We start from the raw sequence: 26,441 nt of genomic DNA, 5'->3' as shown, positions 1-26,441 counted from the left end.
GATTTATCAAGTCTTTGGCCTAAATGTGTTTTATCTGTATCTTTAAATTGGCATCCTTCAGGGTGGCAGACGGATGGCACATTGATAAAACACATCATTAGGAGAAGATGGGCATCCAGCTCCAGAATTTAATTTATTATTACCAACTTTAGTGATGATTGGGCTAATCTTCAACTAATTTCAGTGGCCGAGAAAATGCTATACATTAACCGAATCTGTCTTAGATTGCCAGACATTTGCTGTGTGAGTTGCTGTGACAATGGTTATAGTAAGGAATGTGGGATTAACCCAAAGGATGTGGACCTCTCAGGGTCCACCCAATCCCACCCAACCCACACAGTTGCTTCACGATAAAGAATGTTTAGAGATTGTTGGAGGAGATTATCACAATGACCATTACTGAAGAAGTACTCCAAAAAGTTTGAAATAAAGAGAAAAAAAACCACATGACTTCGTGGCCTCAACTTCAGAGGTTTTAAAAGATACTACTGGATCAGAAATTGAAATTGCCAGTTTTACAAATGGAGTTGCCAACCACCTTATAATTACTACCTTCACAAAACTTTTATTTTCAATGATAGAGGCAACTAGCAGATTTATTGAGTGTTGAAGAACAGAGATTACAAAGTCCATTGTGCCTTCAAAATGAATTGTAAAGTCACCAAAGACTCAATCCAACATTCACATACCTCGGAAAAAATAGATTCAAATATCTACTGCTGTCTATGGCCACAATGGCTGTCAAATGAGCTACTAAAGAAAAAGGAAAAACAACAACAACAACAACACAACTTGTAGCCATGTTTTTTTTTACCAAGAATAATCCTCGGATAAAACTCTATTAATCCCTAAAGATAGATATCTTCTTTGGGATTTCTGTCACTGCAGACTGTGAGTTTAATCTAAAATGAATGATTTTAACTGACACATGCTTTCAGTACCATTGGCTTTTTCTACCTATCTTGAAGAAATAACTACCATCAGTTTTCACTCTATCTTCTTGAGTCTCACACAGATTGCTGCCAAATGACAAAAGAGAAATACAGGAACTCAATCATCTCTGTATTGAATATGTTTTCTGTATAAATTGGTTTTGGAGAATGAGTTATTGTACCCAATTCCAGTAATAGCACAGAAAACTTAACTTTCATTATCAAATGGCAGAAAGCCATAAATTGTGTCCTGTGATGAAAAAGTTATTAGAGGAGATTTCAATCTTTCTTTTCAATATAAATCTGTGTTAGTCTAATGGTTTGAAATCTAGAAACATGCAGTTGTTTCATTTCAGAGTATTGTTTACTCTTTTCCCAATATTTTGAAAGTTACTTAAATGATTATACATATATATTTCAGGTATTATATGAAAAAAGATATGGTATAGGAAAGGCAAGGAAGCTCTAGGCTAGATTTTAGCTCTATCAGTTAGTGTCAGATAAAACTGAATCATCACTTAAATTATGTGTAAAATGTGGCACCTTAGCTTTCTCGTGTATAAAAGGGGGTAATTCCGTGTTATTCAACATGTTAATTCTACTCAATATAACTTACAGGGTTATTATAAGAACATAAGACAGAAAGTATATAAATGAGAGGATTATGAAAATAATTATGTTATTAATAGTCTTACCTTACCATTATTCTATAAATTGGTGGTATTCACTACAGTGGAGAGTATCTGTCTTTACGCTGCAATTACATGAATTGTATGAAATGCTTTTGATTTAACTAGCCTGCACCTGGGGGCAACAAAGTTTCCATATTGAGTTTTCGAACTTAAAAATTTTTTCAAGTTGGTTTTAAGTATCAAAAGCAAAATTTGGAAGCCTCAGATCCCCTATTTATAGCATAAACAAAAGAATGAAGAGTATTGAATGAAGAATGTAGGCACCATACACATCATATACTTACTTCCACATTAGAAAAAAAGGCAAGAGGGGCGCCTGGGTGGCTCAGTCGGTTAGGCGTCCGACTTCAGCTCAGGTCACGATCTAGCGGTCCATGAGTTCGAGCCCCGTGTCGGGCTCTGTGCTGACAGCTCAGAGCCTGGAGCCTGCTTCCGATTCTGTGTCTCCCTCTCTCTCTGACCCACCCCTGTTCATGCTCTGTCTCTCTTTGTTTCAAAAATAAATAAAATTTAAAAAAAATTTTTTTAAAAAGGGAAGAATGATTTCTGGGCTCAGGGGAGAGGTTTAGGGAAGATTGAGAAAGGGAAACAAAATTTAACCACTACTGTGGTGTTCTCTTCCTCGTTAATCTCTATTTCAGCTACCCTCCCAGTGGGGAGGATAGAAACTTCTAGATGTGAGAATCTGTGGATAGATGTGATATTTGTGTTTGGGACTATGAGAAGTTTTTATCGTTGTGGAATTCCTGTGCTAACATGGAATCGTTGCAATAGAAAAAAAAATGTTGGGGGCGCCTGGGTGGCTCCGTCAGTTGAGCGTCCGACTTCGGCTCAGGTCACGATCTCGCGGTCCATGAGTTCGAGCCCCGCGTCGGGCTCTGTGCTGACAGCTCAGAGCTTGGAGCCTGCTTTGGATCCTGTGTCTCCCTCTCTCTGTGACCCTCCCCCGTTCATGCCCTGTCTCTCTCTGTCTCAAAAATAAATAAACGTTAAAAAAAAAAAAATGTTGGCAGTGTGTGTCTGCCTAGAAAATGTTCAGAGAGATATCCCCTGTCCCCATTCACCATTTAAATTTTAAATATAGAAAAAATCTGGAAATATATTCATGGTAGAGCCAAATAAGTGATGGAAAAAAAAGACCTGAAGATGGTTCGCTTGTCAAAGAATTGTCACTGTAAGGGATGAAGGACTTCCTAGCAGAGTCAATGGGACAAAGGCCTAGCTGGCTTCTGAAGGGACAATGTGGGAGCTGAGGAGAGAGATGAAACAATCAGATAAGACTGCTAAGTATTTTCCACCTGTTATTTTGCCTTTCCCCAGCTGGGAAAAGAATGGAGGAATTACTCACTAATGGATACCTGAAGATAATGATGGGATTCAGGACACTACCCAAGACCATGGCTTGGCTTATTAAATAATGTTAGAGGAATTTTAAAAAATGGTAGAAGCAGGTCACTCTGACCTTTCACCCCCTCACCCTTCTAATCTGAAACAAATTCTAAAATTCCCATGTGAAAGGTACTGTCTCTGAATAAGAAGGAGCAAAGATTCTTATCACAAGAGCCTTTGAGGAATTTGGTGCCAACAAATAAAACTTGTCAAACTAACCCTTCTCTTCCTAGTTATTTCTTCACCATTTACTACCCCTTGCCCAAACCCGTTTGTTTATTCAAATTTATTGTTTCTTTGTCTCAAAGGTATAAAAACTGCCTGCAGTAGCCAATTCTTTGGGTCTTCATTCTCTTGCAAAGGCTTTTGTGTCCATGTAAAAATGCAATGAAAGTTGTGCACTTTTCTCCTGTTAATCTTAGTTTAATTTTCAGACCCAGCCAGGGACTCTAAGAGGATCAAGGGAAACTTTTATGTCCCCTACAATAAGAATCTCCAAAGTGAACTCTCCTTCCTCAAAATCATGCTAATAGGACCCTTAAACTTAGATTACTCCCCAGAAAAGGAGAACAGAGAGGGAGAGAACTTTGGATTTGGTTGGCTATCAAAAAAGAGACTTTTATATGAATAGGAAGTGAACATGTTTATTATCTAGAGTGTTTCCTCCTGTTGGAAGAAATAAGCATTTGATAGCCAAATTATGGAAAGAGCCTAAATGTCCATCAACTGATGAATGATTAAAGAAATTGTGGTTTATTATACACAATGGAATACTATGTGGCAATGAGAAAGAATGAAATATGACCTTTTGTATCAACGTGGATGGAACTGGAGAGTGTTATGCTAAGTGAAATAAGTCATACAGAGAAAGACAGATACCATATGTTTTCACTCCTATGTGGATCCTGAGAAACTTGACAGAAGACAATGGGGGAGAGGAGGGGGGAAAAAAAAGGGTTAGAGAGGGAGGGGGCCAAAGCATAAGAGACTCTTAAAAACTGAGAACAAACTGAGGGTTGATGGGGAGTGGGAGGGAGGGGAGGGGAGGTGAGGGGTATTGAGGAGGGCACCTGTTGGGATGAGCACTGGGTATTGTATGGAAACTAATATGACAATAAATTTCATATTAAAAATAAAAAAAAGAAATAAGCATTTGAGAATTATAATGAATTTAGTAAGAAGAAAATAAAGTTCTATTTTTGAATGTCAGAGTTGTTTCAACTAGCATTACAGCAAATTTTAGAACTGTTATGTAAAGTTTTTATATTTATCAAACTGTATTTATTAAATAATTATTTTTCAGTTTTATTAAGTAGAAGTGTATTTAGTTAAAACTTATAGATTCTGGTCACCCTGAAATAACCAGAATTTTTGTCAGCTTGTAATGTGCTAATCTTTAAAATTCAAAAATAGTAAAAATAACTTTGTTTTATTGCATTTATTAACCACTCTCATTTACTCTGGGTTGAATAATATGAAATTGCTGATGTTTGGCCATTTTTGTAGTTCAAAAATGGCCAGTTGATGTGGTGGACCTTCAGGTGGTTCGTGTGGTAGATCTAGATATTCCAGAATATCTAGACCTTTGGGCACTCTAGTTACGAATCATCTAGAATAGATGATAAACAATGGTTGATAAGATTTACAGAAAGATGTATTTAGCAAGAAACTTGTTTATGGTGAACATAAAATGGAACATAATTTTTGAAAATCATTAAATATGCTGAACATTTATTCATGTTTCCCAAAATTTAATCCAATTTTCCAGTGTGGTCTGCTCAACAAACAACAAACACAAAAAGAATTTTTCCTGGTATTGATACTTTGATTAAAGCAGACTATTAAGTTATTTTGAAAAGTCTTACTTATGTAATACTTTTGATTGATTAAACCATTCTGGTTGTTTTTCTGCTAATTCTTATCTATATACATGTTGAAAGCAATGTTCAAGTAAGCCTTAAACTGAGGCTTTATAATAGTTTTTAATAGTTACTAAGTAGTAACTATTAAATACTCATCAAGTGGAGATAAGTGTTCCTTATGCAAATATGGTAGAATTTTAGGAAGCACCCTAATGAAAGTGGCAATTCAGATAAAAGGAGGGTGTTTGGGGCAGGGGGGCACAGCCTTGTGTTCTCATACCATACTGTGCAGTTCTGCTTTTTTGTGTTTAATTCCAGATTCAAATGATTACATTTTATATAGAAAAAAAAAGTTGCTTTTCTGAAATGTATAAGAAAGTAAATTGTTGGGATCATTCATTTCTTATCCTGTGTTCACTCACAAAACTTCAGTAGAGCCAACGGTAAGAAAGGTTATCATCACAAATATAAACCTGCACTTATGGACAGCAGTTTGGAAAAACATTTTCTTTAGTGGGGATTTTTGAAGTGTATGGGAATGTAGCAGCTGAAAAAATTTATTTTCTTTCTCTTTTTCTTGAGCACACTCTGTAAAGGGCTCTCTTACCTCCATGGAGGTCCAGGCCAAAACCCCTTTTGGAGCAGTCACAGCATTGAGCTGTACGGTGATTCTCTGTGTGAGGAAGCTTCAGAAACCCTAAGGACCAGTTGCCTCTGAAATCTGGAAAAGGGAATTGCATTCCATATATTCTTTCCATCTGTGATGTGCTAAGGACAGAAATGCATACGATCAATCTTGAAAACATTCCAGGAAAGTCATTGGTAATGCGGTGTTCATGATCTGTTGACATCTAAGATGAATTCGAGATGCCACAGTGATTCTCAATGCCAAATGTATTAATACTGATAATTTAATATTTAAATTATATCATTCTCATCTGTTTCTATACAAGAAGCCTTTCATTTCTCTCGCTTACAAAACATTCCCAAATACAGCATCATGATCCTGTTAACAATCCAAAGAAACCACCGTTTCATGTTCACTCAAAGCCACAATACCTCAGCATTTAATTATTTAGAAATAATAAACAATGGTATCAATGTTTTTCGTTAATCTACAGGTGCATGTTGGTGAGATTTGAAAGTCTGGTTCATTTGACTCATGACAAAAAAACATCCAGTTGTTTAAAACATTGTATTAGTTCAGCCTTGCTGTGAGTTTTTATGGGAACTATGTTTGCCATGGGAAACAAAATTATTGAAGTATTCTCAGAGCAAAACATCTTCCTTAAATTATTGTGGATTCTATTTACTATGGTTTTTTTTCACAGAGAAGATTGTCACATGTAAAAAAAAAAAGGAATGTTTAAATGCTAATGTCAGGAGTAGTGAACTGGAGAGAAACAAAACAGCCAAAGTAATTTCCTTCCAACGCATGATAAAGGCCAGAATCTAAGAAGAACCTAAGGAAAATAATGTCCAACATTTTTTTAGACTCTTTTCCCTATTTTGAGTATACAGAACTCTCTCACATTTAATCTCTTTCAAAATGTTTATTTATTTATTTTGAGAGAGAGAGAGAGAGAGAGAGAGAATGGATGCATGAATGGGGGAGGGGCAGACAGAGAGGGAGAGAGAGAGAACCCCAAGCAGGCTCTGCACAGTCAGCACAGAGCCTGATGTGGGGCTCCATCTCAGGAACAATGAGATCATGACCTGACCTGAAACGCTTAACCGACTGAGCCACTCGGGTGCCCCTCTCCCATTTAACTATACGTGTACATGCCATGGCCTTGTATTATTGCTTCCCTTGAGAATGAAGGAGAGAGCCTTGTGTGGGCTATAGTGACCAAAAACAGGACAGCAGTTGTGAGCTGTTGTAATTCATAGTAAGAGGTGATGGAGACAAGGGCTGCAATTCCCCAGGGGAATCATGAAAAATTATGAAATGTCTTGGAATTCTGAAATGTCCCCTTAGCATGTGGGATACGGACTTGAATTACTCAATTTAGATATTTATGAAAACGAACCCAGAAGAACAGGGGATTTTTAGGGAGAAACAAATCAAATGTATTTCTCCCTCCTAATTCTACTTCAAACTGGTTTTCTTCCTTTTGGAAGATTAGAAAGAGAGGTTTATAAATAGTGTTACTGGGAGGGTAAAATTGTATATTTATGAGAGGTCTTGAAACTAGTTAGCTATTTTTCTGTCATGTATAATTAAAGTGATAATTAGAGTAGATCGTCTCTGTTTGCTAGAAAAGTTCAGCTAACATGTGTACATAGTTTACGATAACGGTGAACAGCTTTGCCCTCTGAAACAGTACCCCACAGGCTAGATATAAACTGTAAACATATTACATTTGCTCTGTACACTTAAAATGTTAACTTCCAATATTTAAAAACTGGGAGATTTCACAAATCTGAAATTTTGGCCTTTTCCTGAAAAATGGTAAACACCTGCAAAGGGTGTTCAAATTCCGAGGGCAGCAAGTAGCTGGGGCTGATGATCCAGACCACTGACTCCTCGTGGTGGGGTGTATAAGCTCCAGTTCTCTGTGGACCACTCATCTGTGCCCTTGTTTGCCTCCTGTTCGGCCCCTGTAGACATTTGAATTACTTAGAAGAGACTTCCCTGTGTTTAGCTGAACATCCGGAAACAGACTATTTTGATTAGGGAGGTACTGTTTTCTCTCCCCCCATTTCTCTAGCCTGTTAGGCTCCAGGAAATGGCTGGGTAGCCAAGAATGACACACAGAGACAGTAAAAAGCTGCCTTCTATAAGAAATCAGGAGAAATTTTCAAGTTGGAGGAGCAGATGAGGAGCAGGGGAAAGGAAAATGAAATTCTAGAAATCAAGTAGAAGCAGTGAGTATATAAACACACTCTTCAGAGGTGAGAACAGTTGGGAATTTAAATAAAGGATGTCTAATATTAAATTTTAAGGTAGTTCCTGTCCTTCACCAGGGACATAACTCTATTTTGTCCTAAACCTTGTATAAGATCCCTATTCACCTGGCCTTAGGTTGATGGACTTTGGAAAACAAAGGGACCGTGATGTGCCACTTGCATGCCATTGGTAGGCAAAAAACTATGCACCCAGGAGGGCAAATGGAGAATTCAGCAGAGGAACAACTGAAAAAGATGAGAAACTGCTCTCACCGCACCCATCCTGTGTAGTGGGAGAGAAACTGGGATCCCTGCATCTCCTGAAACAGAGAATCTGGCTGATTTTCCTTTAAATATGATGTGATTCCTGAAAACCACAGGGAATGCTGATATCCAAGAAACTGACAAAGGACTTACAACCATTAAAACATTCTGTTACAACCCAAAACACGGGCTTCTTTAACTTAAAACTTTTGTTTAAAGACTCGTTATTTTCCAAAACTTAACATTAAGCACTTTGTCAGAAATAATTTCTGTCGGTAGGGATAGTCAATGTAAGCCACAAGAACTTTATCAGAATCCTTTAAGATAGATGCAGAGTAGTGTGGACTCACATCTAATGAGAAAGTGAGATTCTAAAGTAAGGACATAAGACAAACACCACACACATTTAAAATTATCCTTGAAAAATCGCTTCACTGCCATTAAATCACCAGGGTGGGATTCTTTGCATCAAAATCTGTGGCCTCATAACCCGGGGAAATGGGTAACCAGATAAATCAAAGTGTATTTTCCCACACCCTCCATCCACATCTGCCCCGAAAAGTGCAGACACACGGGATGAAAAAGTGAACGTGTATAAATGCCACCCCACTATGGACCAAGTAAGTGGATTTTGAGAATTCTATTTTGGTACTCTTTGTAAAGTGTTCTCAAGTTTTGATTTGTTTTTCATGATACTGTTTCTAAAATTTAGATGAAACAACAATTACATGAGGCAATTAATAAATATTGTTTATTTTACAGTCTCATTGCTTTGGGTAGCTGTGAACTTCTTTTGAAAGGAAAGCAAATGTTGTGTTTCCTAACATGATGGTCATTCTTTGTACATGGATGGGTTAATGTGTATATAACAGCCTGATGAAACATACTATTTGCCTCAAGTTTCTTCTCCAGCTTGCTTTTAAAGGGGACTAAATCCACCTAAGAGAGCATTAATCAACCCAAATGCTGACTACACATTACTACATGTCTCTTCAGAGTTTGTGAGATACCAGTAATTCTCTCGCCTTTAAAACCACACAGGGCAGCTGTTTTCCCACACTTTTTAACACTGTTGAGCAAAAGATGGGGGGAAAAGCATGTAGCTGGAAAAGTTTTATGACTTGAAAAAAATTAAGAGTGACCTGATTTTAAGACTTGTAACTTCCTTTTACATTCTATTCTCATATATACTCACATTTCTCTTCTTATAATTCATATGTACTTCCTATCTATAGCCTTGTTAACATTAGGTAAATAATAAAAATATCTAGGATTTAACTAAAACATTACTGTTTTCTTTAGGAGCCTGAAACAAAACTTTATAAAGAATTTATAAATGTTTTGAATAGAGCTAAAATCAACACATCTGTTTTTTGTTTAGTGACAACTTTTAAGGTGTGGTTGGGGACAGGATTCATCCATCTTTGAGTTCACTCAGCTTTGCCAAACTGGAGCTTACATACCAATGTGTCTGTGTTTCTATAAAACTGATGGAATGTCAGCATGATTCTGGGAAAAAGTTGTGTTTTCTTTCCTTCTTCCCAGATTGTATTTTACTACTGCTGATCCAACAAACATCAAGCAAAATTGTAAAGTATATGTCTGGGGTGCATTTCTGTTGTAAGGAACGACTGGGATGGAATTAACCCAAAATAAACTTAATTTGTTAAAATATTTTTTCTCAGGGGTACAATCAATCCAAATTTAGAGAAGGCTTATATTGTAGCTGAATACTGTACAGAAAAGTAACCTGAATAAAGAGATGGTTTGGATTTATCAAACTAATATTTGCCAATATATTTTTTATAACCTCTGAAATCTGCACTATTTTTCTTTTAATTTACTTATTTGAACTCAAGTAAGTTAACAGTGTAGTATGGGTTTCAGGAGTAGAATGCAGGGATTCATCACTTACATGTAACACTCGGTGCTCATCCCAACAAGTGCCCTCTTTATACCTACCACCCATTTAGCCCATCCCCCCAACCAACTCCCTTCCAGCAGCCCACAGTTTGTTCACTGTATTTAAGAGTCTCTTATGGGTCTATCTATTTTTATCTTATTTTTCCTTCTTTTCCCCTATGATTATCTCTTTGGTTTCTTAAATTCCACATATGAGTGAAATCATATGATGTTTGTCTTTCTCTGACTGCTTATTTCACTTAGCATAAGTGCTAGTTCAATCCATATTGTTTCAAATGGCAAGATTTCCTTCTTTTTGATCACCAAGTAATATTCCATTGCATCCATTTACCCCTTCTTCTTTGTCCATTTGTTAGTCTAGGGACATTTGGGATCTTTCCATAATTTGGCTGTTGTTTATAGCAATGCTATAAACATTGGGGTGCATGCACCCCCTTCAAATCAGCATTTTTGTATCCTTTGGACAAATACTTAGTAGTGCAATTGCTAGGTCATAGGGTAGCTCTATTTTAAATGTTTTGAGGAACCTCCATACCGTTTCCAGAGTGGCTGCAACAGTTTGCATTCCCATAAGCAGTGCAAAAGGGTTCCTCTTCCTCTATATCCTTGACAACATTTGTTGTTTCCTGCATTGTTGATTTTAACCATTCTGACAGGTGTGAGCTCATATCTCATTGTGGTTTTGATTTGTGTTTCTCTGATGATGAGTCATGTTGAGCATCTTTTCATATGTCTGTCAGCTATCTGGATATCTTCCTTAGAAAAGTGTCTGTACATGTCTTCTGCCCATTTCTTCACTGGATTATTTGTTTTTTGGGTGTTGAGTTTGAAAAGTTCTTTATAGATCTTGGATACTAATGCTGTATATGATATGTCATTTGCAAATATCTTCTCCCATTCCATTGGTTGCCTTTGGTTTTGTTGATTGTTTCCTTTGCCGTGCAGAAGCTTTATATCTTGATGAGGTCTCAATGGTTCATTTTTGCTTTTGTTTCCCTTGCCCCCAGAGATATGTCTACTAAGAAGTTGTTGCAGCTGAGGTCAAAGATGTTGTTGCCTATTTTCTCCCTAGGATTTCGTTGGTTTCCTGTTTTACGTTTAGGTCTTTCGTCCATTTTGAGTTTATTTTTGTGTATGGAGTAAGAAAGTGGTCCAGGTTCATTCCTCTGCAGGTCACTGTCCAGTTCTCTCAGCACCATTTTCTGAAAGGACTGTCTTTTCCATTGGATATTATTTCCTGTTTTGTTGAAGATTAGTTGGCCATATCTTTGTGGGTCCATTTGTGGGTTCTCTGTTCTTTTCCATTGACCCATAGGTCTGTTTTTGTGCCAGTACCCATACTGTCTTGATGGTTACAGCTTTGTAATGCAGCTTGATGTCTGGAATTGTGACGCCTCCAGCTTTGGTTTTCTTTTTCAACATTAAAGTGGGTATTTGGGGGCTTTCCCAGTTCCATACAAATTTTAAGATTGTTTGTTCTAGTTCTGTGAAGAATGCTGGTGTTATTTTGACAGGGATTGCATTGAATGTGTAGATTGCTTTGGGTAGTATAGGCATTTTAACAATATTTGTTCTTCTGATCCATAAGCATGGAATGTGTTTCCATTTCTTTGGGTCTTCTTCATTTTCTTTAATAAGCTTTCTATAGTTTTCAGCATACAGATCTTTTACCTCTGTAAAAGTTAGATTTATTCCCAGGTATCTTATGGTTTTTGGTGCAATTGTAAATGGGATTGATGCCTTCCTTGATTTCTCTTTCTGCTGCTTCATTATTGGTTTATAGAGATTCAACTGATTTCTGTGCATTGATTTTATATCCTGTGACTTTGCTGAATTTATATGTTGGGTCTAACAGTTTTTTGGTGGAGACTGTCAGGTGTTTCATGTATCATGTCATCTGCGAAGAATGAAAGTTTCACTTATTCTTTGCTAATTTGGATAACTTTCCTTTCTTTTTGTTTCCTGATTGCTGAGGATTTCAAGTACTATGTTGAACAACAGTGGTGAGAATGGACATCCTTGTCGTGTTTCTGACCCTAGGGGGAAAGGTCTCAGTTTTTCCCCATTGAGGATGATGTTAGTTGTAGGCCTTTCATATATGGCTTTTATGATGCTGAGGTTTATTCCTTCTATCCCTTCTTTCTTGAGGGATTTTTTTTTATCAAGAAAGGATGCTGTATTTTGCCAAATCTTTTTTCTGCATTTATTGAAAGGATTATATGGTTCTTACCTTTTCTTTTTTTAATATGGTGTATCACATTGATTGATTTGTGAATATTGAACCAGCCCTGCAGCCCAAGAATAAATCCCACTTGATCATGGTGAATAATTCTTTTAATGTATTGCTGAATTAGATTTACTAGTATCTGGTTGCGAATTTTTACCTCCAGTTTCATCAGTGATATTGGTCTGTAATTCTTCTTTTTACTGGGGTCTTTGGTTTTGGAATCAAAATAATGCTAGTTACATAGAATGAGTTTGGAAGCTTTCCTTCCATTTCTATTTTTTGGAACTGTTTGAGAAGACTAGGTATTAACTCTTCTTTAAATGTCTGGTAGAATTCCCCTGGGAAACCATCTGGCCCAGGACTCATTTCTTGGGGAGATTTTTGATAACTGATTCAATGCATTTGCTGATTATGGGTCTATTCAAAATTTCTATTTCTTCCTGTTTGAGTTTTTGTAGTGTGTGAGTTTCTAGCAATTTGTCCATTTCTTCCAGATTGCACAGTCTGTTGGCATATAATTTTTATAGTATTATCTTATAATTGTTTGTATTTCTGTGGTGGTTTTGATCTCTTTCTTTCATTTGTGATTTTATTTATTTATATCCTCTCTCCTTTCTTTTTGAGAAGTCTGGCTAGCAATGTTTTTTTTTTTTATTCTTTCAACAAAACAGCTTTTAGTTTCATCAATCTGTTCTACTGTTTTTGTTTGTTTGTTTCTATTTCATTTATTTCTGATCTAATCTTAATTATTTCCCTTCTTCTACTGACTTTGGGCTTTTTTTTGCTGCTCCTTTTCTAGCCCCTTTCGGTGTAAAGTTAGGTGTATTGGGGACCTTTCTTGTTCTTTGAGACAGGTGTGAATTCCAATGTAATTTCCTCTTAGGACTGCCTTTGCTGTATCCCAAAGGGTTTGGACTGTCATGTTTTCATTTTCATTTGCTTCCATGTAATTTGTAATTTCTCCTTTAACTTCCTGGTTAACCCATTCATTCTTTACTAAGGTGTTCTTTAACCTCCATGCATTGTAGGCTTTCCAAATTTTTTCTTGTGGTTGATTTCAAATTTAATAGTGTTGTGATCTGAAAATACGCATGGTATGATCTTCATCTTTTTATACCTGTTGAGGACTGATTTGTTACCCAGTATATGATCTATTCTGGAGAATGTTCCTTGTGCATTGGAGAAGAATGTGTATTCTGCTGTTTTAAGATGAAATTTTCTGAATATATCTGTTAAGTCCATCTGGTCCAGTGTGTCATTCAAAGCCATTGTTTCCTTGTTAATTTTCTGCTTAGATGATCTATTGTTGTAAGTGGGGTATTAAAGTCTCCTACTATCATGGTATTATTATCAATGAATTTCTATATATTTGCGATTAATTGAAGTATATATTTGTGTGCTTCAAGTCAGGGGGCATAAATATTTACAAGTGTTAGATCTTCTTGATGGAAAGACCCCTTAATTATGATACAATGCTCTTCATCTCTTGTTACAGTCTTTCTTTTAGAATCAAGTTTATCTGATGGCTATTCAGGCATTCTTTTGTTTTTTTAATTTTATCTTTTATTTTTTAAAATTTACAACCAAATTAGTTAGCATATAGTGCAGCAATGATTTCAGGAGTAGACTCCTTAGTGCCCCTTACCCATTTAGCCCATCCCCCCTCCCACAACCCCTCCAGCAACCCTCAGTTTGTTCTCCATATTTATGAGTCTCTTATGCTTTGTCCCCCTCCCTGTTTTTATATTATTTTTGTTTCCCTTCCTTTATGTTCATCTGTTTTCTCTCTTAAAGTCCTCATATGAGTGAAGTCATATGATATTTGTCTTTCTCTGACTAATTTCACTTAGCATAATACCCTCCAGTTCCATCCACATCGTTGCAAATGGCAAGATTTCATTCTTTTTGATTGCCGTGTAATACTCCATTGTATATATATACCACATCTTCTTTATCCATTCATCCATCAATGGACATTTTTCCCCTTTCCATACTTTGCCTATTGTTGAGAGTGCTGCTATAAACATGGGGGTGCATGTGTCCCTTCGAATCATCACACCTGTATCCCGTGGATAAATGCCTAGTAGTGCAATTGTTGCGTCATAGGGTAGTTCTATTTTCAGTTTTTTGAGGCACCTCCATACTGTTTTCCAGAGTGGCTGCACCAGCTTGCATTCCCACCAACAATTCAGGCATTCTTTTGACCTCCATTAGCATGATAGATTGTTCTCCATCCCCTCACTTTCAATCTACTGGTGGCTAAATGAGTCTCTTGTAGGCAGCATATAGATGGATCTTGATTTTTAAAAATCCATTCTGATGCCCTATGTCTTTTGATTAGAGCATGTAGTCCAATTACATTCAGAATGATTAGTGAAAGATATGAATTTAGGGCCACTATGTTATCTGTAGAGTTGGTGTTTCTGGTGATATTCTCTGGTCCTTTATAGTCTTTGTTGCTTTGGTCTTCCTTTTTTATTTTTCTCCACTCAGAGAGTTCCCCTTAGAGTTTCTAACAGGAGTTTAGTGGTCATCAATTCCTTTAGTTTTTGTTTGAGAAAGTCTTTATCTCTCCTTCTATTCTGAATGAAAGCCTTGCTGGATAAAAGGATCTTGGCTGTGTATTTTGCCCATTCAGCTCATTGAATATTTCCTGCCACTCCCTTTTGGCCTGCCAAGTTTCAGTGGACAGGTCTGCTACTAACCTTATGTGTCTACCCTTCTAGGTTAAGGACTTTTTGTCCTTAGCTGCTTTCAGAATTCTCTTTCTTTGTATTTTGCCGGTTTCACTATGATATGTTGTGGTGTTGACCTGTTTTTGTTGATTTTGAAGCTAGTTCTCTGTGCCTCTTGGCCATGGATGTCTATTTCCTTCCCCAAATTAGGTAAGTTCTCAGTTATAATTTCTTCAAATAAACCTTCTGCCACTTTTTCTTGCTCTTCTTCTGGGACTCCTATGATACTAATATTGTTTTATTTATGAAATCACTTAGTTCTCTAAGTCTCCCCACATGATCCAGTTAATTTCATTTCTTTCATTTTTTTTCAGCTTCATTATTTTCCATAATTTTATCTTCCATTTCACCTATTCTCTCCTTTGCTTCTTCAATCCTTGCTGTCACTGTATCTAGTTTATTTTGCATCTCAGTTATATCATTTTTTAATTCATCCTGACTGGTTCTCATGTCTTTGATCTCTGCAGCAAGGGTTTCTTTTGAAATCTGCACTATTGAAAATTGAATGTGTAGTCCTGAAGTACTTCAGTGAACGGAGCAGGTTGTTTCTGTTCATTTGGAAGATTCTTGTAATATATGCAAACTGCCATGATAACTCAGTGAACAGCTTTGCCACCTGCTCACTGAGTTCTTGCATTTCTATGTCCCTGCAAAGCTATCTTTTAAATGATTATATTTGCATTTTAGACCAGAAAGCATCAAATATAGATGTGAACTGCTTATTATTTTGGCCGTCTCAGAATAAGGAATTTAGACAAAGTGCAGCTTCTACACCATGGTACAGATGGAGTTACTTGAACTAGAAAGAAGCTACACTACAATATATTTCATCTATTTATATAATTTACTTCATGATAAACAGAAGCAAGGGCTACAATCTATTCTCTTTACATTTAATCCCAAGTGGGAAATTTACTAGGCTTCATAGAAAGTATAAAATGACAATAATCAATGTTCCCAGACCATTAGCTGTTTATACTGTCATGTATAATTATAGTAGTAGGGTTCCTGCTTTAAACCTTATATGCACAAGTACTTTTTGGACTCTAATCATAATTGTGGGCATTTCAATACGTAACTTTTATTGCATCTCAGAACTACATATTTTATGCAACTATTGTGCCATTGATTTTGGTAATATTTTTCTTAGTCACAAGGAAGAGATGGTAAAATCATAGTCACTAGCCGATCATCAAGTAAGACAAGCCAAAATGCATAGTCTTCTTAGGCAATAGGTTATATAAGCCAGCACATGAACTGACTGGGAAAAGATTTCTTAGCCAAGATGTTTGCTCCCATTCTATTCTGAAAATCTTTGCTGTTGAAATGAATAATAGAGTAATAGAAGAAGGATGGTGTGGGGCTAACATGTCAGCCTTGGAGGGCTCAGAGTTGCCTACTAAGGTATTCATTTGAAATTTATGTATGCATGATTTCACTTGGATATCTGGGAAATCTTTGGACTCTGCCAAACTCTTTGATTTCCTAGGAAGTTTCACTTGTTTTCTTTTCCTTTCCATTCCCTTCTCTCTCTCTCTCTCTCTCTCTCTCTCTCTGTCACATACACACATGGAAACACACAGATACACACACACACACACACACACACACACACCCTACTCCCATATGACTTTGACACACAGAGCTTCCTCCTACAGTATAAAAATATCCTTTCAAATTATTTCACCATTGTTACAGAGTTTATCTTTCCAATTTGAATGGGTGAATTTATGATGGTGAGGTGAATGTTTATGTAAAAGCCATTAAAATGATATGCTGCAAACAGACATTTCTTTGGGCAACAGGAAATTAACTAGATTGTGATTGGGTTTGAAGTTTATATCATTTCCAGGGATAAGGAGACTCTTGGATGAGTAGAAACTGATTTGACTGTAGGTTTTCTTGTCAATTCCTCATATCTGTGAGTTATAAAGCTTTATTCTGATGGCAGAAAATTAATTCACTCTGATGTCTTGATTGCTTTCCTACAGTGCTCCTTCCATGTCTCTATACCAGCAATTGTTGTAGCAGGAGAGCAAGAATGGGTTTGCTTCATGGTGGGTTGGCCCCATTCCCCATGAGGGTAAGGAATCTGAGATGGGGAAGGCTAGCCAAGAAGGAATTTTTTCTCATTACTTCAGTAGTCAATGGCAAAATTTTAGATGGTATGTTTTATCTGTATAGAGATGTGGTGAGTTTGATTTATCCAACATAAGAGGGAAAGCAAGCAGTTTTGCAACGATTTTCTTACTAATTAAAGTGTAAGGTAAAATCATATCCCCTTTATAGAGGCCAGCGGTGACATTTAATGCAGGAGATTTTTGGCCCAAAGCCCAATACAAGATGTAGTGCAAAAATACTTTCCAGCATTGGGGGCATTTGATTGTCAGTAATGCTAGCATGCTATCTTGTTTTCAAATAGAAATGCCTGAGAAAATAGAATTTTCTAACCCTGAATAATGTGACATTATTTATACACTCAGGAAGATTACAAGGGGCTCAAACTCACCAGGAGCTGTCTAAGAAGAAATGTCTATGAAGAAAAAAAAAAGATTCTGGATCATGATTTTCACACTATTTATGATTTCTTGAAAGCTTGACTGCTTTGATAAATTTGGCATCAATTTATAGGGGCCATACACAGTATAAGTAAATAAACAAGGATTTTAGTTTCCTTTGTAAGATTTATAATGTAAAGTTTCACTCCTTGGACTCCTTCCATTCACCTATTGGACAATATGAAAGACTATTGATTAGGGGTCTAGCAAAAAGGGACTGATGACTGATACAAGAAACTTCATTGAGTACAGATCATTACTTCTAATATATATACATTTTTTTATCCAAGCCCCTCTGGTGGGAGGCAGGTGAGTGTATTAAGAAATGGCCCTTTCAAGAAGTCTGGGCACATAATCTGAAGAAATTAGTTCCAAACACATAATCTCTCAGAAATATCATTTATCCTAATATTTTATAGAAACTTTTTATTCTTCTTTTTTAAATCTCTCAGCTGGCTTTAAATTAAAAAATATTAACTTATTGCAAAAAATAAAAACTGATTTCTTTACTTGTTGTATTGAGTTACTTATTTCAATTATTCAATCACTTGGCTCTGTGTGTATATGTATGCTTATCCATATAAACATACAATTATACATATTTCTAATCTCTGGTCTTTAGAAAAAATACTATTTTTCCATGTGAAAAGCTTTGATTTTGTTTATTTTGCACAGGCTTTATTTTAAAAAAATTAATGTTTATTATTTATTTTTGAGAGAGAGAGAGAGAGAACAGGAGAGGGGCAGAAAGAGAGGGAGACACAGAATCGGAAGCAGGCTCCAGACTCTGAGTTGTCAGCACAGAGCCTGATGCAGGGCTGGATCCCATGAACTGTGAGATCATGACCTGAGCTGAAGTTGGTCACTTAACTGATTGAGTCACCCAGGCACCCCCAGGTTTTATTTTACAAGCAATATCAGGATTTAGAGGGTCTTAAGAAGAGTTATGCCATCATACATATACTAAATGGAAAATGACTGTGGATAAGGGTAGAAACAGGGATGTCAGTTAGGAAGTTATTGCTACAATGTAAGTAGGAGAAGGAGAAGCCTGAACTAAAGTGGCATAATCCAGATGAAGAGAAATGAGCAAATTATATTCTCAGAATGAAGACGACTTGCTGGTGAACAAGATGTAGAATATGAGGGAAGAAGAGTCATGGATGATTCCTTGGATTTTGTTCTAAGTAACTGCATAGGTAGGGGTGCCATTTACTGAGATGGGGAGACTAGGAAGAAATGGTTGTGGGTTGAAAAAATAACTCTTGTTTTTGCTGTTAAATTCGTGGTGCCTGTTTTATGTTTTTAATTATAAGCATTAAGTAGCAGTTAGATCTATAACTCTGGACCTCAGGGTAGAGACAGGAAACTAAGATGAATTTATATCTCCATTTGCATTTTATTTAAAGTCAAGGTAGTGGGTGAGACATGTGAAAATAGAGAAGAAAAAGAAAATAGGATAAAGCTCTTGGCCACTATAATATTTATGTTGGGGGAAAAGAGTCAGCAAACAAAACTAAAAAAGAATAGCCAATGTGCCAGGAAATAAGCCAGGAGAGGATGATTTCCCAGAAGCCAAGAGACAAGACCTTTGGAGAAGCAACTTAACAATCAACTGTGAAAACACTATTTGTCTAAGAATGAATCATTTGGGAAATGTGAGCATGTAAAAAGCATTTATCTGATCTTGCAATATGGCACCCATTGTTAACCAGGACAGACTTATGGCATGGTAGGGATTTCAGCCTATCTAAGGTGGGTTCAGGACAGTGTGGGAGAGGAGAAAATATACTAGATATAGGCAACAGGTTTAGAATAAAAGAGGAATAGACAAAAGAGGCAGTATGGAAAAAGAAAATATGGGCAAATGAGGCATTTCTCAGATGGGAGCTAATTCAGCCTATTTTTCTGCTAATGGACATGATCCAACAGAGAACAGGAGAGATGATGCAGGCAGAAGGGATGATTTCAGGAGAGAAGTCACAAGGTCAGTGAGTAATTGGTGTTGAGAGCATGGAGGAATTCCTGTCTATTCATTTCCATTTTCTCAGTTAATTAAAAAGTGAGATTATCACTAAAGGGAGAAAGCAGGGGTGTTGGAGTTTGGAAGACAGAGGTGTGAAATAGTCTGGTCAGGAAAAGGGAAATTGAATTAATAGAAAAATGCATTAGTAGTAAGGTTGTTGGTTATGGTAATAGATCATGGCCTTTGAGAATTCAATGATCAGAGTTTCAAAGATTTTAAGATGTATTAGATGGTATTTTTCATTTTGCAGAGGTATGAATTTAAGTCACATGCCAAAGAATGAAAGTGTCCCACCTAATTAAGCTTCCCTAATAATTCTTTTAGAGAGATTCTCAAAGAAAAACTAACAAGAAAAGAATTTTTTTCCTTTCATATTACCCCTAAAAAGAAAGCATTAGTGTTGAGGTTGAAAGTGAAACAAATGTCAAGGAGTCATCATCAAGGGTGATGATTCTCATCCAGATAGGTCCATTAGTTAGAGTGAAATGTCTATTTTAGTGAAGACTTAGACCAGTGACATGAACAAGCATACCCTATTGTCGTGGAAACAATATAAAGTATGACTGGAATGTTCTAGCAAATGCTCCAACCACTCACAAGAGGATACTCTCCGGAAACATGTGGCTTGACTAAAGTGTGATTTGAGAGAAAACCAAGAGCCTGGACAAACATTTCTCATTAGCAGATTCACAAAGGTCTTGGAATGTATCCTTCACCACATGCAGGATTTACTTCATCCTCTGGTCCACAGTTTTCATGCCTCTCCTGCTTCCAGGTGTATTATGGGCTTGCAGATCCTGGTGAAAATCACTAGGTTTCTCTCTCATCTACATTCTGAATAAGAAGAAAAGTAAATGTTTTATTTCTACATTATTGAATGTATTTAAACATAACATTTTTTTCCTATTTCTCTTTAAAAATGACTTTCAAATTTAAGTGAAATGATGTTCTGTTCAGCCCTATTAAGTAAACCTTCTTCTTATTATTATTATTTTAATTTTTTATGTTTATTTATTTTTGAGAGAGAGCACACGCGTGAGTGAGGGAGGGAGACACAGAATCCAAAGCAGGCTCCAGGCTCTGAGCTGTCAGCACAGAGCCTGACGTGGGGCTCGAACTCATGAACCACGAGACCATGACCTGAGCCGAAGCCAGATACTTAACTGACTGAGCCACCCAGGCACCGCTTATGATTATTATTATTATTAATGAAGTTTGAAAATATCTGGTGATATATTTGTGCTCACACACCTGGAGAAGAAGCAAAGAACACTAGCAGCCTTCTAAAATAATAAATAATATTGACCTTAAATCCTGCATTTTTAAATTATGCTTTTACTAACCAGAAGGTTTCTCAGCTAACTTTTATGTTAACTGCAATATTTTTCCTATTTAAAATCTTATATTGTGGATGTGGCAAAATTAGGATTTGTGATTGGGAAAATCTCCAGAAACAATAAGATAAGCTCTGAGAGATTCACTTACATGTCATCCAGTTTAAAGTCCACCTTTACGTATTAGAAAACCAAGTTCCAAAAAATTAAGAGACTTGCTTAAGGTTGTTCATTTGTTAATAGGATTACAGCTGGGGTTGTATTTCTTGACAACTGTTTCAATGTGTTTTCCATTGTGTTACAGTCTACAGAAACTTAACTACAAAACCACCAAATTTGAGAGCTGAAAAGGACCCTAGAGATTGAGCTTCAACCATCTCATTTTATGAAAGAGGAAATACAGATCCAGGAAAATTAAATTGTTGCAAAGTTATATAGTGAGTGTAATAGGAAGTTAGTAGGGACTATGCTTGCCTCGGGTTTCAACTGAGGTACCATAAGGAAAAGTATCAGATAGCAGGGAGTGTAGGCAGTCATCCCTGTCCCCATATGCTTATTTTTAAGGAAATGGTACAGGAAAAGTGACTCTTGCACCCCTCTGGCAGACAAGGGTATATAAAGATATCAGAGGCAGTGAAAAAGGGAAAACATTGGTAAGGAAAAAGAATTTCTTTGGAGAAAGCTCTCCTTTGCTGCGAGCCCCCAAACTTTGAAGAAAACTTTGGGGGATGCTAATTTCTAAGGCCAAGACTAGAGAAGAGACCTTTGAGAGAACAATTTGGTATGCCACCTCCATATCTAATGGCAGAGTCAGAAGAACGCTGCGTTGGGATTGCTTAACTCTCTGAGTTTGCACAGAATTTACTACCATATATTATGGACCAGTGTGGACCATTGAAAGTGAAAGACCCAACATGGGACTTTAGGGTCCTGTCCAACAGTGACACCTCAAGGGGCAAGGAGACTTCAGCAGAAAGAGAGAGATCACTATGGAATGCCCAGTAGCTGAGCTGCCATCACCCAGAAGAGAGGTTCTTTCTTCAGGGGAAAGTGGTCCTCAGGAAATTGGAGCCCAGAAGGGACACTGCAGAGTTTTTTCTTCCCTCAAGCCCAGAGAGGTGAGTCAACCTGTCATGGCACCAGTCCAAGTAAGAACCATCTATATCTCTTCATTCACTGCAACTAGTGAGTGAGAGAAGATCTTGACCAGGACAAGCGGAGGGCAGAGTGACAACTGTGGGCTTCCAGCCTGAACCAATTTTGGGAGGAGAAGAGGAGAAGATTTGGCGATAGGTCAAATTCAGAATTTTTCAATGGACATTCTATATACTGACATGAGACTGTGTTTGACTTGTAGAGATTGTCAAGTGTTGTGCTATCTAGGGGTGAGTGGGAACAAAAGCCATGTGAACTGTCTGAGTTTTCATCAGGGGTAGAGAAGCTTACAGTCTGAGGGAGTTAGAGTTGATGTTGCGTTTTGTTCACAGTTCGTGGGTCAATGTGTTCGGCGTGCTGGCTGTAGGAATCTCACCTAGGGCTATTTTCACTGAACTCTGCTGTCTCAAATGAAAAGTGTGAGAATTTCAAGAGGAACAAATTTACTTAGTTTTTATATCTATTTGCCATAAAAAATTAAGAAAATATTCATATCTTGAAAGTTTTGAAAAAAATCTCGGTGTGTAGTAGATTTCCAGTACTGTTTCATGAATGAATGAATGAATGAAACAAAGAACTGCCATCACTGAGCGGCACAAGATGGAGAGTCACTAAAGTCCGACAAGCAGGAACAGCTGCAGACACTCATGCCAATCAGAAGGAAAGCTAACGTCTGGAACACCAAGGAAAGAAAAACACAAACATTGCTCTGTGTGCCAAGACTGGCCACCAGGCCCATCCTGATTGTATTTAGGACACCAGCGGTCAAATGTAAATATGGGTCAGCTGAGTTATTTTACTTAGGCCAAGTTATATACACAATACATGTCCATGCTTTCAATCAGGAAAAGAACACATGGAGCTTGCTGGCTTGTTTTTAAGGCTTTGGGACTTGCAATAAATCTTGTTCTTTCCACCTCAGAAGGATCAACAGGGGCAAGAGAAGCCTTGCCTTTTTCCCACCACAACTGACTCTAGCATATGTTCAAAATCATCATCCCTGACTTGCGCTCCCATAACTGAACTGCCGCCACCCGCAGGGCTCCTTCCAGACTCAGTGTCCAATTACAACATTTCCGCCAACCTGAAGGATGGAGGGATTGAAATGAGTGGCTCTTAGCAAAAGTCCAAGTGTTACCAGCCTGTTCATTCAATCTCACACGTTGGAGAAGGAATCTGGTTGTGAACGCAGGCTTTTATTTTCAGACCAAAGTCAGTATCCTGACGACACAGGCGACATTCATGCTACCTCCTCAGATCCGTGCCATGGTGTCTCTTAATGGCAAAATTGGACAGAAACGTGTAGAAAAGACATGGCAAGTAATCATTAAGAAGGCAGTTGACAATATTGTTGGAATTTCAGTGAGGGACATTAGAAGGGAAAACTTTTCTTTAAAAATTTATAGATCAGCCATAGGATGTTTGATGTTACAAGATCATTAAGTCTGAAGAACAAAGGGGAGTCTAAAGAATAGTTTGGTTTCAAATGATTACTTTTGGATTTTGGTGAAGATTCTCCAGTCATATGAATTTTCTTGTGAAAGTAATACTTTTATTTTTTTCCTTGATGAGTTTTGCCACACTATACCTATATGTCAAGCCTGCCGTTAGCTAATCTACCCTTAGGTGGCCAATGCCCCTACCTGTTACACTTTAAACTATTTGAGGTACCACAAAACATACCTGATAAAAAATATGGAAATCCACATTGCTATTTAAAAATTTTCGACTATAGATGCTGGAGAGGATGTGGAGAAACGGGAACCCTCTTGCACTGTTGGTGGGAATGCAAATTGGTGCCGCCGCTCTGGAAAACAGTGTGGAGCTTCCTCAGAAAATTAAAAATAGACCTACCCCATGACCCAGCAATAGCACTGCTAGGAATTTATCCAAGGGATACAGGAGTACTGATGCATAGGGACACTTGTACCCCAATGTTTATAGCAGCACTCTCAACAATAGCCAAATTATGGAAAGAGCCTAAATGTCCATCAACTGATGAATGGATAAAGAAATTGTGGTTTATATACACAATGGAGTACTACGTGGCAATGAGAAAGAATGAAATATGGCCCTTTGTAGCAACGTGGATGGAACTGGAGAGTGTGATGCTAAGTGAAATAAGCCATACAGAGAAAGACAGATACCATATGTTTTCACTCTTATGTGGATCCTGAGAAACTTAACAGAAACCCACTGGGGAGGGGAAGGAAAAAAAAAAAAAAGAGGTTAGAGTGGGAGAGAACCAAAGCATAAGAGACTCTTAAAAACTGAGAACAGGGGCGCCTGGGTGGCTCAGTCAGTTGGGTGTCCGACTTCAGCTCAGGTCACGATCTCGCAGTCCGTGAGTTCGAGCCCCGCGTCGGGCTCTGGGCTGACGGCTCAGAGCCTGGAGCCTGCTTCCGATTCTGTGTCTCCCTCTCTCTCTGCCCCTCCCCCATTCATGCTCTGTGTCTCTCTGTCTCAAAAATAAATAAACGTTGAAAAAAAAATTATAAAAAAAAAAACTGAGAACAAACTGAGGGTTGATTGGGGGTGGGTGGGAGGGAGGGGAGGGTGGGTGATGGGTATTGAGGAGGGCACCTTTTGGGATGAGCACTGGGTGTTGTATGGAAACCAATTTGACAATAAATTTCATATATTGAAAAAAAATTTTTCTCAGTCCTCTGATGTGGCATCTTGCTAAAACGGACAAAATTCTCCACCTTTTCTGAAGGGCCTTGGCATTGGCAACGAGACTTTATCTATCTACCCACTTTTTAAATCTGAGCTGGCCATGTGACTTTAGCCAATAGAATGCAAAGTAGGTAATATTGGCCCTCAGAGATCTCCTCTCCATCTTTGAACACTATGATTAGGGTAGCCCATTGAAGGATGAGAGACATATAATACAGTCATTTCTCTCACCTTGGACAAAAATATACCAACTGGCATACAGCTGAGTAAGGCCACCCTAAATTAGTTAGGGGCCAACCCCCCCCCCGCCACAGCTAACTGAAGAACACAAATGGGTCCAATGGAGATCAGCTAACCAGCCACCTGACTCAGAACTGTAAGCCAAAAAAGGGGGAGAGGCTATTGTTTTAAACGACTAAGTGCTGGTTAGTTTATTATATAGTGATGATTAACTGATGTGTCTGGTTATATCATGTACAATTCTCTTCTTTTTCTCATTCTTACAAGGCCATGTGCCATGGCTAGAAAACCAAAGGCTTGTAATTGCAAGAGAATACAACTAACGGTAGAGAATGTCTCCATATGCCATTGCCCCTGATTCACTATAACTTGGGGAAACCCCTGCCTCATAAACATTGTTCCTTTCATAAACACAACAGAGAAAAGAAAAAGTAGAAAAGATCCCTTGCTCCACTACTCTCCAGCTGTAATATCACCGGCTGTGGGGGTCAAGCGTATGAGTACCCCATCCAAACTGACCTGGGGTCAGGAGCCTTGAGGGTAGTACTTGTATCTTTTCCACATTGTGTTCTACATAGCCCTTAGCTGTATTAACACACAGTAGTGACTCAAATACAATTACATGAAATTAAATTGAATGCATCTGAACCCCTACCTGTTACAGGGAGGATACATGGCCTTCTCCTTCCAGCAATTGCATCCAGGTTTCGTACACACTGCACAGCTTTCTGAATAGGCTTGAAATACTTAGTACTGCCTTAGACATTTGGTCAGGACTGTGGGCTGAGAACTAATTGCTCACCAGGCCTTATTATATATGCTCACTATTCCAGAGAATAGACAGCTTTTACAGACTAGTGCATAAGAACTACTCCAAATGTAAAGCTATAGTATAATAATCAATATCTCTTTTCAGGAAGTTGCCCCCAAGACGCCCTCTGCTGAGACTTCTGCTGTCCTCATCGTTCATCACTGCCCATTCCATATACTTCGGCTATCCTGAGCACCCCCTTCTGTTCCCTGCTTCTGTGCCCCACACATTCTTCCTGCCTGAACTACGCTTCTCCTATACATTCTCCAGGTGATCACCTTTTCAACTCTTAAAGTGCATCCTCTTCTATAAAGTCTTTCCCAGATGCATCCCTCCATGTTCTTCTCTAAGTAGACTTACATATTTCATCACAATTTCCTTTGCAAGTGTGTATGAGTGTGTGCGTGTGCACATAGTATTTTATTGTTGTCTTTATGGGGCAGTTTCGCCAGATTTTATTACCAGATTTTCACCTCTTTAAAGGCAGGAACCATTATTCATCTAATTTTTTTATGTGGACTTGCCAGCTTAGTGACTGACATATACTGATATTCCATGAATGTTTACTAAAAAATGTGTAAGTGAATATTATTATATTGTCTAACATCCTCCTTTTTAAAAGAAATGCATAGGAAATAATTTTAAAGATACGATATTTCCAGTTTGGTAGGTTTAAATGAGTATTATTTCATTATGGTTTGTTACTTAATATCTCCATAGTGGGGGCA

At 37.6% G+C, this 26,441-nt stretch overlaps 1 long non-coding RNA gene across 2 annotated transcripts in view; it reads left to right on the top strand.

The window, feature by feature from the left end:
• The window catches only part of LOC122242042, a 129,480-nt gene extending 103,438 nt beyond the window's left edge, over nt 1-26,042 (top strand). For both annotated transcript variants that reach the window (XR_006222189.1, XR_006222188.1), the window contains exon 6: nt 25,819-26,042. This is a non-coding gene — a long non-coding RNA (uncharacterized LOC122242042). The remainder of the gene's footprint in view (nt 1-25,818) is intronic.
• Nucleotides 26,043-26,441: the final 399 nt, after the last annotated feature.

Source organism: Panthera tigris, chromosome C2 (assembly GCF_018350195.1).
Source record: "Panthera tigris isolate Pti1 chromosome C2, P.tigris_Pti1_mat1.1, whole genome shotgun sequence".
In the NCBI taxonomy this organism is placed as follows: domain Eukaryota; kingdom Metazoa; phylum Chordata; class Mammalia; order Carnivora; family Felidae; genus Panthera; species Panthera tigris.
This window is presented reverse-complemented; position numbering and strand designations above follow the sequence as displayed.